This window comes from Dromiciops gliroides, chromosome 4 (genome assembly GCF_019393635.1).
Source record: "Dromiciops gliroides isolate mDroGli1 chromosome 4, mDroGli1.pri, whole genome shotgun sequence".
Classification (NCBI taxonomy): Eukaryota; Metazoa; Chordata; class Mammalia; order Microbiotheria; family Microbiotheriidae; genus Dromiciops; species Dromiciops gliroides.
Window position 1 is genome coordinate 384,929,903 of NC_057864.1, and position 19,316 is coordinate 384,949,218.

At 35.4% G+C, this 19,316-nt stretch overlaps 1 long non-coding RNA gene across 2 annotated transcripts in view; it reads left to right on the forward strand.

Annotated features, from left to right (window-relative positions):
* LOC122725899 overlaps positions 1–19,316 on the forward strand; it is a 37,797-nt gene that overhangs the window by 10,872 nt on the left and 7,609 nt on the right. Inside the window, exons 2-6 of one of the 2 annotated variants that reach the window (XR_006352764.1) lie at positions 7,174–7,282; positions 16,747–16,816; positions 17,026–17,198; positions 17,877–18,117; positions 18,624–18,854. This is a non-coding gene — a long non-coding RNA (uncharacterized LOC122725899). The remainder of the gene's footprint in view (positions 1–7,173; positions 7,283–16,746; positions 16,817–17,025; positions 17,199–17,876; positions 18,118–18,623; positions 18,855–19,316) is intronic. The other variant, XR_006352763.1, reaches the window with a different exon arrangement.

Sequence of the window (19,316 nt, forward strand, 5' to 3'; positions counted from 1 at the left end):
CTTAAACCCAATCTTAGTACAAATCTATCATTCTTCTGCCACTACAGATTCAGGACTATGTGATATGTGAGAATACTGTTAAATATAGAAAGTCTTGAAATAATAATTCCTTACAATTTGATACAATAGATACCTCTGCCACAAGAGGAATACCAACTCGAGAAGAACATTTCTATAAAGGTCTTATAGTAACTATGATAGTACCTAATTTCTTACAAAGAAAATAGCTATTTTATACTTAATCTTAGTGAAAAATTATGTATTTATATTCAAAGAATAAAAATTAAGCATTAGAATAATCAGTTTATATTTACAGACTATCCTTGTATTTCTCTTCTAATTTAAGTGAATTGGTTTTATTTGTTCAATAATATTTATATTTTATATAATCAAAATTTTCAGTTTTACTTCCTCTTTTCCTCTTTATCTCCTCTTAGGTCATAAAATCTTCCTTTGTTCATAAACCTTTTTTTTTTTTTGTGGGGCAATGGGGGTTAAGTGACTTGCCCAGGGTCACACAGCTAGCAAATGTCAAGTGTCTGAGGCCGGATTTGAACTCAGGTACTCCTGAATCCAGGGCCGGTGTTTTATCCACGCTGCCACCTAGCTGCCCCGTTCATAAATCTTAAAAGCATTTTTTCCCTTGCTCCTCCATTGGGAGCTCACTTGGTATATACTATAAAGTGTTGGTTTATCCTTAATTTCTGCCAAACTGCTTCCAGTTTTCATAGTTGTTTAGTGCTGTCCAACTCTTCATAACCCATGGGCCATAGCAAAATAGGCCCTTACAGTTTCCATTATCTCTCAAAGTCTGTCCAAGTTGACATTTGTTATTTTCATGATTCTATCTATCCATCTCATTCTCTGCGGTGCCCTTTTCCATTTGCCTTCAATCCTTCAAAATCAGTGTCTTCTCCCCCTGTTTTTTCCAGTAGTTTTTGTCAAGTAGTGAATCCTTACCACATAGCTGGGCTTTGATTCATTAATCACTATATTATTCTATTCACTTGCATCTATATGTTGTATACCTAATCTGTTTCACTGATCAAACTATTTTTTAAATCATTAACAACTTTTTTTTGTTGATTACTACTTTGTAATATAGTTTGCAATCTAGTACTGGTAGTACTCCATTTCTACTTTTTTTTTCTTCATTTCCCATGAGATTCTTTACCTTTTATTTCTTCAAGATTCATTTTATTATTAATTTGTGTACCTCTGTAAAGTAATTCTTTAGTAGCTTGATTGGTATGGACTAAATAAGTAGATTAATTTAGCTAATTGTCATTTTTGTCATTAAATTAGGTAATTGCCATTTTTATTAAATTAACTTGGGTTACTCAGAGCAATTAATATTTCTAAGAAGAGACCTGTCCTACATTAGACAAACCACTTATGTAGGTCTGTCTTTATCACTAGAAAGTGTGCTTTATTGTTCTGTTGAAATGGTTCCTATGTGCATCTCAATAGGTAGACTCCCAAGTATTTTATACACCCTGTCCTTATTTTCAATTGAATTTTCCATTTCTTCCTGCTTGGCTTTGCTGCTAATATACAAAAATACTGAGGACTTTAAAAAACTCTTTAACTTTGCTCAAGTATTGTTTTATTCAATATTTATTTAATTCATATCATCTGCAAAAAAATGGTAATTTGATTTCCTCTTTGCCCATACTCATTCCCTTAATCTTTTTGTCTTACTGCTATATCTAGCATTTCTACATCTATATCAAATAGTACTTATAATAATATACATCCTTGCTTTACTCCTGACCTTAACCTGACTTCAGGTTATCCCTCCTATAAATAATGCTGGATCTTGGCTTTAGATAGATACTACCTACCATATTTAGAGAAGGAAATGGCAAACCACTACATTATCTTTGCCAGAAAAAATCCAAATGGAGTCATGGAGCATCAAAAGTGACTGAGACAGGGGCAGCTAGGTGGTGCAGTGGATAGAGCACTGGCCCTGGATTCAGGAGGACCTGAGTTCAAATCTGACCTCAGACACTTGACACTTAACTAGCTGAGTGACCTTGAGCAAGTCACTTAACCCCAATTGCCTCACCCCCCCCCAAAAAAGTGACTGAAACAACTCAACAACAAAAATACCTACGATAGTAAGGAAATATCTATTTGTTTCTAAATTTTCTAGTTTTTAATAGAAATATGGGTTGTATTTTGTTAAAACTTTTTTCTCAATCTATTGATTTGGTCTTATTATTTTTCTTCTTTTTGTTAATAATTTGGCTTACAAAATTTAAGGTTTTCCTAATATGTATGCATGGATACATCTATATAAACATGTACATATGTATACATATGTATAAATATACATATAAAATATTTTGTTATATTCCTATAGACTTGTTATTATTTTATTTAAATTTTACATTAGTGTTCATTAGGGATATTGGTCCATATTTTACTTTCTCTTTTTAGATTCATTGGTTTAGGAACTGGAACTGTATTTATATCATAGACTGAATGTTGTAGGATCCCTTTTGCAGTAATTTTTGTGATATTGGAGTATAAAATGTAATATAAATATATTATATCACATGTCCTTGTTATTCACCCTTTGCTTTCTTTCTTTTTTTTTTTTAAGTGAGGCAATTGGGTTTAAGTGACTTGCCCAGGGTCACACAGCTAGTAAGTGTCAAGTGTCTGAGGCTGGATTTGAACTCAGGTACTCCTAAATCCAGGGCCAGTGCTCTATCCACTGCACCACCTAGCTGCCCCCACCCTTTGCTTTCTAAGAGGACCAATGCAACCCCAAGGTAATATCTTGACTTGCATGTAAATTAGTTTTAAGTGAGGCAGAGTTACTCAAAGTTGTCAGCCTTATTCTCTCTTCCTGAGCCATCAAAGTCCAGGGGCAAGATAAAAGTCAAGACAAGTGGCAAGAACCTGGGATGCAGTGGATGGCCTTGGCCTCTTCAATGTCTGACCAAGCTTTAAGCATTCCACTGTGCTTGTTTCTGTTGCATTCATGGCCATTGGAACAAATTGTTCGCACCTACCCATTCTGCCCAGGGAAGTCTTCACATGCTTGGGGTAGACAATCCCCCTAATTCACCAAAGAATTGAAGGTCTATTGGTTATCATCAACATGGTTTAGCCCATCTGCTGAGATAGCTTTACCAGGAAATGGCCACTGCACATGCTATTGCTTCTTGGAGCCACAAGTGTGAGTTGAGTGCCAGGTGGATACCAAAGGTGGATGAGTAGCCCTGAAAGGAGCTCACAAGCCCTCACATCAGAGGTGCTGGTCCTCCTTGAATATCCCATACACCCTTATTACATATTATATATAACTATGACATAGTAATATTTTGTTGTTCAGTCATTTTTTTCAGTCATGTCTGACTCTTCATGACCCCATTTTGACGTTTTCCTGGCAAAGATACTGAAATGGCTTGCCATTTCCTTCTCCAGAAAATTCTACAGATGAGGAAACTAAGGCAGCCAAGGAAAAGTGAATTGCCCAGCGTCACATAGCTAGTAAGTGTCTGAGACAAGATTTGACCTCAAGAAGATGAATCTTCCTAACTCCAAGTCTGGCACACACTATCTACCATGCCACATAGCTGCCAATATGTTTCAGAGGTGAGATTTGAACTCAGGTCTTCCTCATTAAAAAATTCTATCCACTATACCACTTTGCCTCTCAATGCCTGGCACATAAGAGGTGTTAAAAAATTCCACTTTTCTATTTTTAAATTGCCATGTAGGATTAATGATCACAATCTTATCATTTAAGATCTTGTAATTCTGTGCTCCCTTGATTCTTTTTTCCTTGATTCTTTTCCATGATATTCTGTTCCTCCAAATGAATTTTGTTTACTTCTATCAGGAAGCCCTTTGGTGATGTAAGTGCTATTAGCATAGCACTAAATCTGTAAAACTAATTTAGATTGTGTAGTAATTTTTATCATATTACCATGGCCTAACCTGTACAATGAATGGCTCTACCATTATATAAATCTATTTGTATTTCTGTAGAGTGTTTTGTAGTGGTATGTATGTCCTGAATGTGTCTTGGTAGAACAAGTCCCAGATATTTTGTGCATTGTCAGGTTATTTTGAATAGGTTTTCTTTCTACCATTTCCTCTTGGTTTTTAATAGTAATAGAAATTCTGATGATTTTATATGTTTGTTTGTATGCTGCTTTAACTAATTTTTCTTTGCTGATTTTTCCAGAAATTATATCATCTGCAAATAGTGGAAAATCTCATTTCCTCTTATAGTACTGGCACAATTAATTTCCCTCTATTGCTAGCATTTGTAGAAATATGCTAAATATTAATGGAGGAAAAGGCATTTTTTCCATCCCAGTGTACATACATACGAGGAGAGTTTGTCACATATAATACCAATTCTGTGTGTGTGTGTGTATGTGTGTGTTTTGTTGTTGTTTTTCAGTCATTTCAGTTGGTGTCTTTTTTGTTTTTTGCAGGACAATGGGGGTTAAGTGACTTGCCCAGGGTCACACAGCTAGTAAGTGTCAAGTGTCTAAGGCCAGATTTGAACTTAGGTACTCCTGAATCCAGGGCCAGTGCTTTATCCACTGCGCCACCTAGCCGCCCCCCAGTTGGTGTCTTCTTAGCAAAGATACTGGAATAATTTGCCATTTCATTCTCCATCTCATTTTATAGAGGAGGAAACTGAGTCAAACAGGGTTAAGTGACTTGCCCAGGATCACACAGATAGTAAGTATCTGAGGCCAGATTTGAACTTAGCTTATCTTGACCCCAGGAAGTACTCTATCCACTGAGCTCTGTGTGTGAGTGTGTGTGTGTGTGTGTGTGTGTGTATGTGTGTGTGTGTGTGTGAGAGAGAGAGAGAGAGAGAGAGAGAGAGAGAGAGAGAGAGAGAGAGAGAGAGTGTAAAGACTAGGCTTTTCATGCTTTTTATAGGGTTTTTAGTATTTAAAGTATGCCATGCTTTGTCAACGAATTTTTTCATAAACATTTTTAGATAGCAATATGCTTTTAAAATGAACTGTAGTATTTTAAATATAGTACATCTAGTCCATAATCTTCACTACATAAAGAAACATCTAGAAATTGCACAAACATATATATTTTAAATCAACTTTTCCAGGACTGTCTTACTAAAGAAACCAATTCCTCTATCAAATCTTTTACCAAGATTAGTTGCCCTTTTACGTGCAATGAATAAGCATGAGTTTCATCTCCTAAATAAGTTTCACAAATACAGATGAATTCAGCATTTTTGAGCTGCCAATTTTTTTATTACAAATCACAAAATTCAACAGGTCAAAATGCAAATTCATCAGTGAAAATTCCAAAGGAATTTGCAAGTCATCTTTTGGGTTTGTCAGATTTGGGTTTGAGTTATATATTTAATATCAAGAATTGCCATTAAGATACACTATATCTATATCTATCTATCCATATATATATATATATATATACATACATACATATAAACATATACATATGCTATACACCATAGATACATACTATACATACATACATATATGTGTATGTATGTTTGTGTATATATATGTATACATGAGTATGTATGTATGTATGTATTATGAACTTATCCCAACACATTATTTATTTCATTTACTTAATATTTCATCGGTTTGGTGCCTGAAATCTCTTTAAGCCTATTTCTTTTGTTGTTATTTTAAACCTGAGGTCAGGGACTATGCTTTCTTAAAGAAGTAGACCATATCTTCATTAAGCCAAAATACCATTCAGATAAACCAATCAGTAATACTGATCTCTGCTACCTTTTCCTTTACATATACATGCACCGATTACCTGAACAAAAAGCTTACTTTTGCACTATAAAGCCCTCCCTCTGATTCTTAAGGGCATACAACATGGCCCCAAAATGCAAAGGTGCTTAATAAATGCTCTTTGCTTAATTAAATTGCATGTGTTTATTATGGCTATGAAGTCAGAAGGTATAAAACAAACCTGATTCATGTTTATTCTTCTATTGGCAATCAAACTTTTCATTCTTACCTTTATGTATTTTTATTGTATATATATATATATATATATATATATGGAATATATAATGTATGTCATATATATTGTATTTGTACAATATTGATTGGTGTATATATTGCATATATACACATTGTATATATACATTGTACACCATGTACCACATATATTTATATACATATACATTGTATATATACATTGCATGTATGCATTGCATATCTGCACACACTACATGTGTATAAATAGTATAATAGTATATGTATGCAATGTATGTATGTATACACACACATACATATATATATATATATGCAGTTTATATTCTATATATATAGTCTGTCTTGTGTATGTGTATATGTCCAGGAAAATATAGATCTGGTACAAGGCAGCATTGGGTGCTCTCTTTGCTCTTAGGGGGATCCTATCTCTGACACTAGCTACCCTAACATAAGCAAATGTCTCACTTTCTCAGAGCTTCTCTGGGCTGTACTTTTGTACTGGCTTATGAAGTTTTTTTTGGAACTCTGATTTTATCATTGTAAGGAACTCCCTATGAAGACACTCCTACCCCTGTAGAATGGTAACAATTCTGCAATTTCTAGCTGTAGGGGGTTGCCTAAGGCACTGAGAGTTTGAGTGATTTCCTCTGGGTCCTGAAGGCAGAGTGCATAAGAGGTGGGCCTCCAAAGCCAGTTCTCAATCCAGTAGGCCATGCTCCCTCCCATAATGCATCTACGAATGGAAATTTTCACACTGACAAATCAATCAAATTATCAAGCGTTTATGAAGCACCTACTGTGTGTCAAATACCATGCAATTCCCTGGGGATACAAAACTGGAAAGGACCCTGACCTCAGGGAGTTTGTATAACTATGTATCCTTGTTGAATTAATGCATTAGAAAAGATAAAATGCTTACCTCAACCCTTTGAAAGCTGTAAAGGGTTAATCCTTACAAAGACCCTCAGACTGAGTTTTTATGTCACTTTATTAGCCTTTTCAGGATTTCAGGATTTCAACAAAGGGAAGGTGAGGTTGCCATATATTTTGTCAAACCATTATCTTGTTTACCACAAATGTGTCAAAGGGAAGCTCTGCACCAATTTCCCTTCCCTGTATCCTTTTGGGTTGGGTTGGTTTTTTTTTCTGTGATTTCTGCTAATTTAACTCTGGTTCTTTTTAGATGAAGCTCTGAATTGCAGCCCCTTTGTTCTACCCTCTGATATGATTGAATTAGTATCTACAGAAGGATAGGAATGACTGAAAGAGGATACTACACCCAAACTGCTCAGGTATTGGCCTAGTCTCTAGCTGGGTTCTTCTAAGCACATTGCTAAGGGGGGGGGGGGGGGAGGAATCTCCAAAATGTGCCCAGCAGGTGCCTTTTGTGAAGGAAGTCCCAGTGGACCCACTCTAATGAAAATTCAAAACAAGAAAAGGAGCTTTCTGGTTAGATGCCTAAGGTGTTCTTCAATATCACTCGCCCTCCTGGTATTTCTTTTTGGAACATAACACTTTCAGGAAACACTTAAAGGCATAATCTACCTGCCACACACCATACCCACTGTCTAGGAAAGGATCACTATTTAAAAAGAAAAACAAAAAACCTTTCCACTATAATTGAACTCTGTGCTTTTCAATCCAATACAAAGTACTTCAGGATCCAGTAATTATAGTAACCAGCAGAAGTCTCCAGAGATTACTTAGGTCTGAATTCCATCTTGATACCTTTACATAATTGGTTTTAAGGTTCCAGGGGGTGGTGGGTGCCAGCATAAATCGACATAGAAGCTGTCACACCGCCATCTATATTCATCTTTTTGTTTACAGAAGTGTGGTTGCCTTTATGAGTTGTGTGTAAGGCATCTAGGCAATATTTTAATTTGTACCTGCTATTCAAGTTTCTATAACAAGCAGCAAGCATTCAGTCAACAAGCATTCCTTTAAGTGTTTAACCCTTCTACATACACAAATGAAATTATCCCACTCCATTACTTCTTCTCCAGCAAATTGCTCCTACTCTTTCACTTATCTTCGATCTCTCCTTTACTACTATTTCCATGTCATGCCATGTCTCCTCCCTTTTGTGGATAAAGTCTTTGAGGGCATCTATAATCAATACCTTTGGACCCAGCTAGGTAGCCAGGCAGATAAAGCATTGGACTAGTAATCAGGAAGACTCATCTTCATGAGTTCAAATCTAACCTCAGACACTAGCTGTGTCACCCTGGGCAAGTCACCCTGTTTGCCTCAGTTCCTCATCTGTTAAATGAGCTGGAGAAAGAGATGGCAAACCACTCCAGTATCTTTGCCAAGAAAACCCCAACATAGAGTCATGAAGATTTGAACACAATAGAACAACAATAATTAATCAATACCTTGACTTAATTTGCTCTAGGTCTTAACTCTCTGCAGTCTGGCTTCTAACCTCTTTGTTCAACTGAAATTGCTTTCTCCTGAATTATATTTTAATTTTCAAGTGTAATGGCCTTTTCTCAATGTTCATCCATGACCTCTCTGTAGCCATTGGCACTGTCCCATAATCTTTATCTCTGATAATTGATGTACTTTTCTCTTTGAGTTTCTGTGACACTACTCTATACTGGTTCTCTTCCTAAAGGTGTGACCACTACTCAGTCTCCTTTGATCTTCTTTCAGGTTATATCCATTAATGGTAGTCTGTTCTGGACCCTCTTTTCTTCTTCCTCTATACTATTTCACTTGGAGACCTCATAAGCTCTCTTAGATTTAATTATCATCTCTACGTTGATTATTCTCAGGTCTTCTCCAGCTATACCCTCTCTACCAATTGCCAGACTTGCATTTCCAACTACTTTTTTTTTAAGTATTTTATTATTTTCCCATTACATATAAGGATAGTTTTCAACATTTGTTTTCACAGGACTTTTACTTCCAATTTTTTTTTCTCCCACCCTCCCTTCCCTCTCTCCTCCCCAAGACAGAAAGCAGTCTGATATAGGTCCAACTGCTTTTTTGAATATCTAGAACTAGAAGTCCTGTTTCTATCTTAAAATCAACATGTCAAAAACTGAACTAATTATCTCCCACCAACCTCTCTCATCTTCCTTACTATGAGCTCCTTGGAAGGAGAGTTTTTATTTTACCTTTCATTATATCCCCAGTGCCCAGTGTATAGTAGGTGTTTCATAAATGATTATTTACTTGACCACCATATTCCACTGACTTCAATCTCCCTTTTATAGATTTACTTCATTTACTACATGCTCTATGACCGAGTTCAGGAGTTTTTTTAATATAATTGTTTTCCATTTGATTTTGTGTATTTTATTGTTTTGGGGTTTTTTGTGCTTTTTTGTTTGTTTCTTTGTTTTTTGGCAGGGCAATGAGGGTTAAGTGACTTGCCCAAGGTCACACAGCCAGTAAGTGTCAAGTGTCTGAGGCTGGATTTGAACTCAGGTCCTCCTGAATCCAGGGCCGGTGATCTATCCACTGTGCCACATAGCTGCCCCAATTTTATGCATTTTAAAACATGCTGAGAAGAGGCCACTAGATTTCACCAGACCGCCAAAGGGGGCCATGACACAAAAAAATGTTTTGAGAACTCCTATTCTGACAAATTGGCTTACATGTTGTTCTCAGAGTTTCCCATTCAAAATCTGTGCTGCTCTTGTTACATTGTGTTGCTATGAACTTCTGCCTCCTTGGCTTTCCCTACATTGTCTTCCTTGCCTACAATTTACTGCCTTCTAATATGTCACCATCTGTATACCCTGCTATTTGTTAATATTCTTCCTTCTTCAAATTATCTTATATTTACTTATTGATTCTGTATCCTCCTAAGTATAATATAAACTCCTGGAAAATAGCAACTAATGATATCACAAGTGCCAAATTCAATGCCTTGTATGCAGTAAATAATATATATTTTTAATGATAAAAGGCTGGGGTGGGTGAGAATAGTTAATTTAACAGGAAATAAGCCAGTCAGTAGACTTAAGGGTCAAGAATATTATCCTAAGTGCTAACCTGAAGCCTATGATCAAAAGTATTTTAAAATTAGGCAACCAACAATTATTTAAAAATATGTATCCTGGGGCAGCTAGGTGGCACAGTGGATAGGAGCATTGGGTGGAGTTTGCAGAGAGGCAAAATTTAGGGTAAATTTGATTAGACAATAAACTTTCAAAGATTTAGAGCTATCCAAAAATGGAATAGGACTGTCTGGAAAGGTAGTTGGTTCCCCTTCATTGGAGGCCTTCTAGCAGAAGGTGGGTAAACACTTGGTTGGGTATGCTATACTGAGAATTCTTTTTGGGCTACAGCCTAGTCTAGATAACTGCTGGTGTCTCTTCTAGCTCTAAAAATTATGGTATTCTATTTTTATCTTTATATGCTGTAAGATGCTTAAGAGCAGGGATTGTCTTTTACCTTTTTTGTGTCCTCAGCACTTAGCACAGTACCTGAAGCCAATAGGAGTTTAATAAATGCTGTTTGACTAATGTCCTCTTTCTCAACTTGTCTATTGAAATTGTGACTGTTTGTTTATTGCTTTAGGCTCAAATCCTATGTCAATTTCTCCATGAAGCTTTCCTAATTCCTTCCCAGGAAGAACTGATCTCTTCTTCTTCATGATTCATATGTTGCTTTTTTGTGCTTCTTTTATTATATTCAATTTTGTGTTGTAGTTATTTTGTGGTTATCCTATGCCCCTTGCTACATACAAACAACAATTAGCATTTATCATGTATAGCTTGTGTGCAAAGAATGGTTCCAAATGCTGAGAGAGACAGGAGGATAATGAAGGCTCCCTTTCATCTACCAGCTTACACTCTAGTAAGTAAATCAGCTTAACATAAATAAAAGTGTGATTAGAACTGGAAAGTGTGCATTGGAAAGCTAAGGTTGGAAATTGGAGGACCATAATTATATAACCCTATAATTTCTTTTTAAGTTCCCTTTTCCATATACTTCCTTCCCATTATCACTCTCATTCTTTTTGTGTGTTATTTCCACACAAAAAGCCCAGTTCATAAATCAGATGCTAAGCTCAGTACCAAGTATTAAATCAGTCCTTAACCTCTATGTACATAATTTCTAACTTTATGATTACATTTAATTATAGCAATAGACATACTATTCCTTCAGGATTCCTAATTTAACATATTTTTCCTCCTACCTTAAAATACTATTTTCAGAGGCAGAATTTATAAAACTTTAATAATATTTATCAGAACTACTGCCTCTAGTTAAGCTGATTTACTGTTGAAGATGGCATAGTTGCTTAAATAAACAAACTCAAAGCATTAGTTACAGTCCTAGATTTTCTTTCCTAGCCAGCTGGTCTTCCTCTGAAGTGTTGTTGTTTCTTATAGTCTCTTGATTCTCTCCCTTCTGATCCCTTCCCAACAACTGAGACTTTTTTTTGCATTTTTCCCTCTATCAAAATGCATTTTTTGTCTATATCTGTTGACTTTTCTCTACTTGTCATGTAGCTGCTTTTTTTTTTTTTTGGTTCATATCATCTCTATCTTCTCTCCACCACTATTTCATGTTTTTTCCAGACAAAATTGGTTCTATTTAGTTCAAGTCCCTACTCTGTCTCTAATCTCTTCACTTATGTTATTTTCTCTATCATTTCTGACTTCATTTGAAGAACAAAAGTTATATTGAATACCTTCAATAAAAGGCATACTTATATCACAATACTTCAGTGAATATTTGAGCTCAACTTAATGAGCAGTCCCTCCATCAGAACAAATCTCAATCCATTCAAAATTTCTTATCCTGTACAATTCTTTTCCATGTCCTTCCATATAATCTCCAGGGAATATATGCACCAAATGCTGAAGGCCTTCCTCTGTCTTTTTATATTTTATAACACCTTAATCAATGAAGCATTATGCTGTCTACCTGATAGCTTTGATTTTCACTGTATTCACAGGTCCACTTCATTTTATTTCTTGTATGATATCCTTTGGCTATTTCTTGCATGTAGGTTGTCACTGGAATCATACTGTATAGCCTTTCCCTGCCCACCATGAATGTTTACATTGAACTTTTGTTAAGAACGTTTTGTAATATTGTCTTTGCAGGTAGACTCACAAGTATTTGATACTGTCTGTAGTTATTTTAAATGAAATTTTTCTTTCTAGTTCTTCCTGATGGATTGTGTTAATAATATACAGAAATGCCCATGAGTTATGTGAGCTTATTTTATATCCTGTAACTGCTAAAATTAACTGAATTACTATTTTTAGTTGACTCATCAGGGTTCCTCAAATAAGCAAAAAGGGATAGTTTTGTTTCCTCTTGGTCTAGGCTTATTCCTTCCATTTCTTTTCCTTGTCTTATTACTATGGCAAGCATTTCTAGTACAACTTTCTAGAGTAATAGAGAGAATAGCCTAACTTCCACCCAGATCTTATTGGAAAGCTTACCCCCATTATAAATAATGCTAGCTCTTGGTTTTATATAGATACTATTTCTCATTTTAAGGAAAGCTCCATATATTCCCATGCTTTCTAGAGTTTTTAACAGGAGTGGGTGTTATATCTTTTCTAAAACTATTTTGCCATCTATTGAAATGAGCATATGTTTTTATTGTCTTTGTTATTAATATGGTCAATTATATTTTTAGTTTTCCTAATGTTGACTCATTCCTGAAATCCTGGTATAAATTTAGCCTTGTCCTAGTGTATGATCTTTGTGATATATTGCTGTAGTCTCTTTGCTAGTATTTTATTTAAATTTTTGCATCAATATTCATTAGGGAAGTTGGTATCTGATTTTCATTCTCTATTTGAATTCTTCTGCATTTAAGTATCAATACCATATTTGTGTCATAGAAGGAATTTAGTAGGATCCCTTCTTTTTTTTCAAACAGTTTTTGTCCAGTTGGAATTAATAATTTTTTACATACTTAGTAGAATTTGCTTATAAATCCTTCTGGTTCTGTTTTTTTTCTTCTTTGGGAATTCATTTGTGGTTTGTTAAATTGCTTTTTCTAACATAGGGTCACTTAAGTATTTTGTTTTCTGTTCTAGACATTGAGCAATTTATATTTTTGTAAATATCCATCCATTTCACTTAGATTATTAATTTTGTTGGCATATAGTTGGGCACAATAGGTCCTAATAATTGATTTTTTTATTCTTCATTAATTATGAATTCATACTTTTCAATGTTCAACATGGTAATTTGGATTTCTTCCTTTTTAAAAAATGAAATTAGCTAGTGACTTGTCTTTTTTAAAGCTCTTGCTTTTATTAGTTCAATGATTTATATATTGTTCATTTTCTCTCCTTTAATATCTTTCTTTTTTGTTTATTTTTGTTGATCTACATCTGAGAGGAACAAATTGAGATCCTCTTTGATTAAAGTTTTATTGTCTATTTTTCCCAGTAATTCACTTAACTATTTTTTCTAAGAATTTAGATTCTGTGCCATTTGGTGCATATATGTTTAGTAGTGATACTATTTCATTGTCTATAGTACCTTTTAGCAAAATGTAGTTTTTCTGTTCATTTCTCTTAGTTTAATCTATTTTTGCTTTTGTTTTGTTTGGGGTTATTACCCCTGTCACTAATTTTGTGTGCATCTTTCTCTGTGTTTCTTGTAAAAAAAACAAATTGTTGGATTCTGGTTTCAAATCCATGCTTCTATCCTTTTCCATTTTATGGCTGAATCCATTCCTACTACAGTTATAACTGATAACTGGTATTTCCTTCCATCATATTTTTTATACACTTTCTTCCCCTCACCCCATCTTTTAGAGTCTGTTTTCTTTGCTTCTGACCAATGTCTCCTTTAATCTACCTTCCCTCTTATACCTCTCCCCTTTCCCTTAACCTTTTCTCTTGCCATTTCCTTCTTGGGCAAGAAATATTATACCCGACTGTGCGTATGTATATCCTTCTCTACTTAACCACTTCAGATCAGAGTAAAGTTCAAGTGAAGTTCATTGCCTGTTCCTCCATTCGTTCTATATACTCCTTCTTGAGAAATCCATTTATTTTTGAGAATTTTCACTATTCTTCCTCTCCCTTCCCTGACCTTTCTATTCTTCTTATGTCATCAAACATAACAGAATTACACCTATGTCCTCTAGACTCTCTTTTTGACCTCTGATGATGGTAGATTTCAGAAAGGATACACGCCTTATCTCTCCATATAAGAATGTAAAAAGTTTAATCTTGTTTAAACCCTGATGGTTTCTTGCTCATGTTTACCTTTTTATGCTTCTCTTGACTCCTGTTTTTGTATTTCAAATTTTCTGCTTAGTTCCATCTTTTCATTAAGAATGCTTAGATTTTCTCTATTTCACTAAACATTCACTTTTTCAAAACCCTGTAGGATTAAACTGAGTTTTGCCGAGTGAGTTATTTTCACTTGTAAGCCTAGGTCCTTTGTCTTCTGGGATGGCCTATCCCATAAAGTTCTCCTCTCCTATAACATAGTGAATGCCAAATCTTATGTGATCCTGACTCTTTAGTACTTAAACACTTTATTTTGGGCTACTTACATTATTTTTTCCATGACTTGGAACTCTGAATTTTGACTATATTCTGGGAATTTACAATGTAAGGTTACTTTCAGGAGGTGATAGGTAGATTGTTTCAATTTCTAATTTGCCCTCTAGTTTTAAAATATCTGGACAATTTTCTTTTATGATTTCTTCACATATTATGTCTAAACTCATCTTCTGTTCAGGGCTTTCAGATAATACAGTGATTTTGAAATTCCTTTCCTCAATTATCTTTCCAGGTCAGTTGTTTTTCCAATGAGATATTTCATATTTTCTTTTATTGCTTTCTTTTTAACTTTATTCCTTTCTTGATATCTAATGGTCATTAGCTTCCATTTGACCAATTCTAATTTTTAAGAAGTTATTTTCTTTGAAAAAGAGGTTCAAAACCTTTCTAAACAGTTAATTCTTCCATATGTTTCTTACCTACTTCTTGCTTCTTTTCCCTCTACTGCTTTCTTTTTAAATTTTTTTTTATCTTTTGCTTTAATTCTTCTAGGAATTCTTTTTGGATGTGGGTCCAAGCTGCATTTTTCATGATCTTACATGTAGATGTTTTCAAGTCATTCTCTTCTGTGTTTGTGTCTTGATGCCACAATAGATCTTTATGGTGGAATTCTCCTATTTATTCATTCTTTAAGTCTATTTCTTAATTTTGATTTTTGTTTGTGTTGGCCTCTGAGTACTTAATGTGGTGGGAGGGGTGGATGTTTAGTCTGAACTTCTGTCCTTTTCTATCCTGTTGCTTTCAGTGCTCCCTATCATGTCATGGAGATTGGCATCTGTTTACTATCCTATTGCTCTGAACTTTGCAAGTTTCTGACCCATCTTTGGGTCTGTCAGTTTGTTCCTGGGTGATAGTTTCTGAGTGACTGAACTACTGGCCCTCCTTTGGATTGGGCTTCCTGGCCTGGTGCTTTCATTGCAGTCTTATATACTGGACCAAAACCTAGAAGTGAGTCACCACTCTGATCCTGGGATGAGAGCCAAGTAGCTGTAGCCAGTGCTCACAGCATCTCAACAGTGAGTGGCAGAAATATCAAATGCTACTTATTCCTGAATCCCATGCAAGTTCAGAGATTCCCTGAGATCCCTTTGTCTGTTGTTTCCTGTCTCAGCCTTAAATCTTTGTAGGATAGAATACTCTGCATTGCACTCCTAGTCAGATTCCTCCTTTTCCAATGTTCACTGACTTTTCTGTTTCCCTAAGCCTCCCTGGGCCAGAAAAATGACTCTTTGTTACTTTTTCTTGGCTTTCCTGATGAATCTGTGCATTTTCTAAGCCTTTGTGGGGAAGATTCAGTGAGCACTTGTTATACTGATTCCTCTTCCTCTTCTTCAAGCTGCACGTTGGGAGACATCCAGACCAGTAATTTCATCTATGTGGGGAGCTCCCTCCACCAATGAACTATATAGAAGTATATAATAGCAATGACAGCAATACATATTTGTATAGTGCTTTAAGATTTTTAAACCACTTAGGTCAACTCAAAGGTACATGGTATTTTTACTTCCACTTTATATGTGGAACAGAGCACAATGCAAAACAGACCTAGGGGATGGCTTGTAAGAGACATTGTAGAGGAGATTCTCAGTCAGGTAGGTTAAACTAGATGTCCTTTACTCTCTAATTCTGTGAGAATCAAAGAGCTTGAGGTTATGGACTTCCATGGCCAGTAAACATAGACAGTTTCAAACCCAGTTCTCCAAGACTAAGTAATTTAACACACATTAAAAACTTTTATTTTTTTTAAATAATTAAAATTAAATCTTATTTGAATGGGCATTGGCTTACATAGATTGCTTGTCATGTATCATTTATGAAGGACTGCATTTCAGTATAGTGAGAATCAGTCAGATGAGCATCACTTCTGTGACATTTCACCACTTGTTTTGACTGCAAAGACAAATCTGGGTGCCTTCTGTATTAATCCTCCCTACCCACTCACTCACCTGATCCACTCCATTTTTTGATATTTCCTCTGTATTTAAATGTTTTTCCTGCTGTTGCCATGGATGCAGATTTCTTCTTTATTTATTTTTAGATGAGCTTCAATCTCTCCAGTGTTACCAAATGTCTAGTTTTCAAAAGGTCATGCTAATAGAACACAAAGCCACAGATCACACACTCCAACCTGATTCTATAAAATGGATTTTAATTTGATAAATTCTGCTGTTGTGATAAAGAAGTGTTTTCATTTTATCCTATAGGAGTTAAGGCACTGGTGTAATTATTCACATTTATTTCAGAACTAAAGGGGGAAAAAGTTCCATAATCACATCACAGAGGAATCACCATAATATAGTAAATATGGGCTAGGTAAGAAAGTATGAACTTTTCCTTCTTCCAGATTCTAAATTACTAGAACTATGAGACATTCATTTTCTGGGTGGATAAGTAATATGTGTGAATATATGACTACTAAAGTGATGAATTCTCATTGAGATAGTTCTTTAGACAAGTGTATATACCTCAACTTTCATTATCTTTTCACTGATGTAGATTTTAAATCTTTTATTATTTAATAGGAAATCTTTGAGAGTCATGGTAGGAGAAAAATCCGTCACTATGTGGTGTACTTGGTGATAAGAATCTAGTCCTTGGACAACAGATCCACAGCATGTCATCGAACCTGCACCTGAAGTCCTAGCTTGGCAAGAACTCCTAGAATGTATGCTTTATTGGCAAGACCTTCTGTAAGGTATGGTCACTTCTGTGCCAGAATGAAGGATCAGAGTTGTAATTTAATAAAGTTACATGATAGGGACTTAATTTGGTTAAGGGCTATACAAGAATAAGGCTTAGTAACTCTAATAAAATATTTTAGCCATTAAAATAGCTATTCATATTAAATTAGAGGTCCAAGAACAAAGCTGCCTCTAACCCTCAGTCCCTCCCCCACTGGGGGTATGTCCAAGATAGCCAATAGTTGGGGACCTCCAGTTGTGTTAGACTTCACAGGGGCTGGTAGACAACTATGAGAAGTAGAAGAGAATAATGGAAGGAAAGCAGCCACTTCCTCCGTCCTTGTAGTAAGGCAAAGTATATCCCATAAAAGTGAATAATTATCAAAGTATCTGAGTTTTGATCATACAGAAAGGGATTTTGATCACATCTTCCTATGAAGTTTATAAACTGTTCAATGATAACCTCATTAAGAGGGCTTGGAAATATCTATTGGGCCATGCCAAGTACCATTTCATTAAGTATGAGAATATCTTCTTTACTGATTAAGGATGGATTGATTGACGTTGTCTGTTGTTATTGGGGATCAGTTGGATGGTGCAGGTTCTTATGGGTTAGAGTTATCTCTTTATGCTGAACCTGTAAAAAAACATAGGGAAGGGCAAATCAGTTGCAGAGTTTATTCTTTTTTCAGAAAGCAGCAGAACTAAGAGCAGATCAGAGAACAAACAAGAAAAAGACCTATGCCTGCAGACAACCTTCCCTTCTAGGAGCCACTTAGCATTGACTTGGGGCCGAGATACATTGGAGACGTGTACTATCAACCGCAAAGCCCAAGAAGAAAGTTTCCGAACTAAACTTTGGAAAAAGATTTGTATAACTTCTTAGCCCATAAGATGGTAGTTAACAAGATAGGAACCACAAGTGTCCAGGAGGTAGAATTTTTTTAATCTTAGCTTCCTAGATGGATACCTGTTTACCCCACATCTGTGAAAAATGGGACCTAAGTCCTATTCTGAAGTAATAATTGTAATTGCTGATATTTAAAAAACACCCTCTATTTGCCAGGCATTGTTTTCAGAACATTATAAGTCTGGGAGGAGGGTGGTATTATTATCTCCATTTTACAGTTGAGAAAACTGAGGCAAATAGAGATATGAATTGGTTGGGAGGATGACTCTAATATAGAATCTGGCTTAAGTCCAGAACTTCAGGGGCTTGGCTATAGATTTCATATTATATACAGACATGCATACACATTCACATAGGGATGCAAAAACACTCTTTGCAAAAGAGATTTCAAGTAACAATAAAGATGTTTGAATTAGACACTAATTCCCCCTTTTCCTTGCCAAATTGTTAAATGCTTAATTTTTTGATGTTCATTTTACCTCTTCAACAGATTTTTGTGTTTTTGCTCATTTTTTGTCATTTTCCTTAGTTCTACCAGAAGCTACTCTAGAGGCCTTCTACTCTAAGACAATGGTTGATCTCACGGCAGTTATTTCTGAAGCAACTCAAGATTGTTATAAGAAGCAGGCTTAGATAATGGCCACTTCCCAAGATTGCCATATGCAAACTAAGGCGGAGCAGCCCCAAAGACCAATCTTGAGCACAATGCCCTGCATCCTGGCTAACCAAAACACACCAAACCTCCAGGGATAGATAAAAGGTAAGATTTTCTGATTACATATTAAAAGCAGATGGAGATGATGGTGGGTCTGAGGTATCACAAACTCATAGAAACTCACAGAAGTGAGTTGCCCTGCCTTAAAAAAAAATAGAATAGCAGTGGATAGAGCACCGGCCCTGGAGTGAGGAGTACCTGAGTTCAAATCCGGCCTCAGACACTTACTAGCTGTGTGACCCTGGGCAAGTCATTTAACCCCAATTGCCTCACTAAAAAAAAATAGAATAGACAGAAAGGAAAGATGAAGAGGAAAGAAAATCTATCAGGAAAGGGGATTCTATTTTACAAAGGTAAAAAAGAAGGGTAGACTTAAATAACCATATAAAAGCAGTAAATAAATAAGAACTAATAAGCAAAACTTCAAAAAGAAGCATGTAAAAACATTACTTGAAAAAAACAAATGGAATACAAACCTAATTCTCACAAATTTAAATATAAATGGAT